The sequence below is a fragment of the Corvus brachyrhynchos genome, unplaced genomic scaffold (genome assembly GCF_000691975.1).
Source record: "Corvus brachyrhynchos isolate BGI_N302 unplaced genomic scaffold, ASM69197v1 scaffold1022, whole genome shotgun sequence".
NCBI lineage: Eukaryota > Metazoa > Chordata > Aves > Passeriformes > Corvidae > Corvus > Corvus brachyrhynchos.
The window spans coordinates 8,450-13,106 of record NW_008236466.1 but is presented as its reverse complement, the minus strand read 5'-3'; the positions used below and the strand labels follow the sequence as shown (position 1 = coordinate 13,106).

The window sequence follows — 4,657 nt, the reverse complement described above, 5'->3', positions numbered from 1 at the left end:
GATTGGCTCTGGTATACGGTGTGTGGTGAGGAGAGTGAGCACAAGGAGGAGGAGGAAGGAATATCCAGGAAATGCAGATTGTACGTGGAAGGATTAGGATTTTCTTTTAAAGATTTTGTTTGGGTCACTGGAGAAACAAATGATTTTGAACTGTGGGAGAATGAGTACCCACAGGCAGTATTGGGGGAGACCAGAGGAAGGACAGAATAAGTCCCTGGATGAACTGGTTAGAAAGATACAGCAAGTGTATGTAAGAAGGGATGAGGAAAAGGCAAAAACAAAGGCAAAGGTGATGGCAGAGTTTTTACGGCCCCAGAGGGATAAACTGCAGGGCCCAAGGGGTCCCCCAGGATAGAAGGGATGCAGTCGGCCACAAGGAAGTGGCAGAAGCATTCCCTCCTCAGCAGGGGAGAGCCAACCCAAATAGCGGTTGGGAAGGAATCAGTATGCTATCTGCAGGGCAGAAGGACATTGGAAGCGGGACTGTCCGCAGGAACAGCTGGATCCTCAGGAGAAGGAAGTCCAGAGGATAATGGAGATGGATTGCTAGGGGTGTCAGGAGCTCCCATTATACCAGGGACCCAACACACTGGAGCCCTTGTTAACTTTTAAGGTGGGTCCAGATTGAGAGGAGGTGTGTTTCCTGGTAGACACAGGGACCTCTCGATCCACTTTGAATTTTATCCCCAAAGGGGGAAAATTGTCAAAAAGATCTTTGATTATTCAAGGGGTGAGTGGAAAGGATGAGCAAGTGCATTTTATTCAACCGCTGTTATTGATGTGGGGGATAGGTTTGAAATGCATGAATTCCTGTTTGTTCCTAACTGTGATTGTAATTTACTGGGAAGGGAGTTGATGGCTAAAGTGGGAATGCAAATTAGTATTGTGAAAAATGATACAGAGGCTAACACTGTGATAACTTTGTGTAAAATGTCTGAGAAGGCTTATGCTGAAATAAACCCAGAAGTGTGGGCAGCACCAGGGAAATATGGAAAATTAGATATAGAGCCTCTCCAAGTTACTTTGAAGCAACCAGGACAAGTGGTGTCTAAAAAGCAATACCCTTTTTCAAGGGAGGGAAGGAAGGGATTACAGCCTGTCATTGAGTCCCTGCTAAAGGCAGGTCTTTTGGAGCCATGTATATGTCCCTATAACACTCCTATCCTGCTGGTTAAGAAACCAAATGGAACCTACAGAATGGTGCAGGATTTAAGAATAATAAATGAAATTGTTAAACCAAGGCATCCCACAGTTCCAGATCCCTATACCATCCTGAATCAAATCCCTTCTTCACATCAGTATTATTCAGTACTGGATTTGAAGGATGCTTTCTGGAGTTGTCCAATTACAGAGGACATTAAACAGTATTTTGCATTTGAGTGGGAACAGGAAGAAGAAGAGAAAATGGTAAAACAACAATTGACATGGACAGTCCTCCCGCAGGGATATACAGAGTCACCTGTTTTGTTTGGGCAAGCCTTGCAGAACATATTAAGAAAGTTTATTGTTTACTCCACCCTCGAGAGTTAGGTTGTTGCAGTACGTGGATGACTTGCTTTTATCCGGGGAACAGGAAAAGGTGGTTGAAGAGGCTACTGTGAAGCTGCTTAATTTTCTTGCTAAAAAGGGACTTAGAGTATCTGAAAAGAAGGTGCAGTTAGTAGAGAAAAAGGTTAAATATTTGGGACATATTTTGACTGGAGGGTTTCTCCATCCTAACCCCAATCCTAGTTTCAGTAATCTGTTTTGGGAGTTTATTAGTAATTCCACCCAGTTTGTTAGAGGAGGAGGGGATGGGGTTTCCCAGCCTTTAATCTCCTTCCCCTTTAAATTTGATACATTACCTTTTGAGAATGTTCAGTCTCCCCTGAATATTAAAGAGACCACCTTCCTGGTATTTTATCTGGTAGGCTTCCTCTATGTTGTTTGCAGCTTGTCTAGAATGAGGGCTGAGATTTCCAGGGTGGCTGATGAGACACCTGACCCAGGTGAGGAAAATCCTGAGTGGTATGGGGAATGGGAGGATATGGGCCAAACCCTGAAGGAATTCTCTGACCCAATAGCCTGGAATTTCCCCCCTGAACAAATTCAGAACCCAGCTGAGGTGGGGAAATATCTGAAAGAGAAGTGCAATGACATCTCTATTGAGAAAAAGCTCATTGCAATATGCTGGGCCTTGGCATATGCTTATCGCACCCTGCTAGATACTGTAGGGCAGCAGATAAAGGTAGAGGGGCAGGAAGATAAATCAGCAGACACCCCAGTCACTCAGGCTGCAGCCAAATCAGACAGGGAGCCTACACTAATGACAATTGAGTTGCTCCTACCATGAGAAAAAACCACACAACCAAAACCAATCGCCCAGTGAAAGGTGATGATGATGATGATGGGGGTGAAGGATCCTCAAAGCCAGCAACTGACTCAGAACCAGAAATCATTATTGAGTCCATGTCCATGAAGGACCTTCGTGGCCTGAGATAGGATTATACTGACGGTCTGATTAATCTATATTAAGTTGGATGGTCTGTATTTGGGACGCTGCAGGCAATAATACAATTCAGGATGGTGCTGAAGCAAGGCATTTGGGATCCTTGTCACATGATCCGGCTATCGACCAAGGGATGGTAAGGAGGCCTGAACCTCTCAGTCTTTGGACACAGCTCTTGAGAAGTGTGGGGCAAAGATGATTTCTATGTGCAGCAAACCCCAAGGAAGACCATAGAACAAGGGATCCAATGCTTGAGACAACTAGTGGTGGTAGAGATTGTCTAAACAGGTGACCCAGGATTCAGGAGTCCAGACAAGGTCAAAATTACACCAGTGATGTGACGAAAACTCATACGACTTGGGCTACAAGAACATGCTTCTGCTTTAGCAATAATGAAACTGGATGATGGGGATGAGACCATGGGTGATATGGCAAAGAAGTTCCGAGCATATGCAGATGCCGTGCATGGCCCAACACATGCAAGAATCGCAGCTGTGGAAACACATCTGCAGAAAGTGGAAGATAGGATGGAGGAGAATCACCAGGAACACAAGAAGGAGATTAAAGAGCACCTTCTCCAAATCTCAGCAGTACAAACCAGAGATTCTGTTACCAGACACAAACGTTCCCCAATAGAGAGAGAAGGGACACCCCACGAGGTGAGCTGTGGTTCTTCCTGTGTGATAGTGGGGAAAACATGAGGAGGTGGGAGAGACAACCCACTTCTGCTCTGGCAGCACGGGTGCGTGAATTGAAGAAGCGCAAGACTCAGAAAGGAAGTTCCACCAAAAAGGAAGTAGCTCCAGTTGCCCATAGCCGAACCACCAAAAATGATGAAAGAGAAGATGACATGTCCGATCCCCTTGAAGGAACCTCTGAAATATATGCTCAGGGAAGGAAGGATAACCAGGACTAGAGGAGCCCTGCCTCTAGCCCAGTAGAGGTCAGGGAAAACCATGTTTTTTGGACTGTGTGGATTCATTGGCCTGGTACATCAGAACCACAAAAATATGATGCTTTGGTCGACACTGGTGCGCAGTGCACGCTAATCCCACTGTGACATGTGGAGGCAGAATCTGTTTCTATTGCTGGCATGACAGGTGGATCACAGGACTTGACCCTAGTGGAAGCTGAGGTGAGCCTGACCGGAAATGAGTGGAAGAAACTTCTCATTGTGACTGGTCCAGAGGCCCCGTGCATTTCTGGCATAGACTTCCTCCGAAGCGGGTATTTCAGAGACCCAAAGGGACTCAAGTGGGCTTTTGGAATAGCTGCTGTGGAGACAGAGGGCATTAAGCAATTGAACACCTTGCCTGGACTATCAGAGAACCCATCTGTAGTAGGCCTTCTGAAGGGGGAAGAACAAAGAGTACCAATTGCTACCTCGACAGTGCATCGCCAACAGTTCCGGACAACTCGAGATGCTGTGATGATCCCCATCCACAAGATGATCCATGAGCTGGAGAGCCAAGGGGTGATCAGCAAGACTCACTCACCCTTCAACAGTCCCATCTGGCCTGTGCACAAATCAGAAAGAGAATGGAGATTTGTGCTAGTTTGGACAAATTTGGAGGAAAAATATCCTCTGATAGAAGGCAGGTTACAAACCACCCCTCCCCCACCAGGTTCGGGGAAAAAAGAAATTTTCCTCAGAGGAAGGTGAAAGAGGTAAAAACTATTTATTTAACGAACACACAGGAAAAGGATAATAATGCTAAATAATAAAACCTCTCACTGTGGAGAGAAACCTGGGGAAATTTCAGAGTCCTTCTGTAGGTGTGGTCTCTCCTCCTCCTCCGAGCTGGGTCATGGGCCCACCTCCAGGGCCTCAGTCGAAAATTCTCCCTATGTGTTCTGATGTTGAAACAGTCCAGAAGAGAAGAGGGGAAAAACCGAAGTTCCAGGAAAACAAAGTTCAGCTCTCCACCTACCTCCAGAGAAAAGGAGCTGAAAGCTGGCTGAAAAGCAAGAAAGGTGCTTCCTCTGCTCTTGCTGCAGCAGCACGCAGAGGAGTGTGCATGTGTGTCCTTGAACAACCGCTTTGAAAAGTTTGGTTTTTTTCCCTCTCCCCCCTCTCAGGCTCAATTTAAAGGCACAGAAAGGCACAAAGTTAATTTCTGGGCATAGAGCAGCGATAGGGGATACACATCATAAAGTCACCCCAAGACA

General features: G+C 46.1%; 1 long non-coding RNA gene across 1 annotated transcript in view; it reads left to right on the top strand.

The window, feature by feature from the left end:
- The window catches only part of LOC108444628, a 17,230-nt gene that overhangs the window by 11,825 nt on the left and 748 nt on the right, over window positions 1-4,657 (top strand). The window lies entirely within an intron of this gene.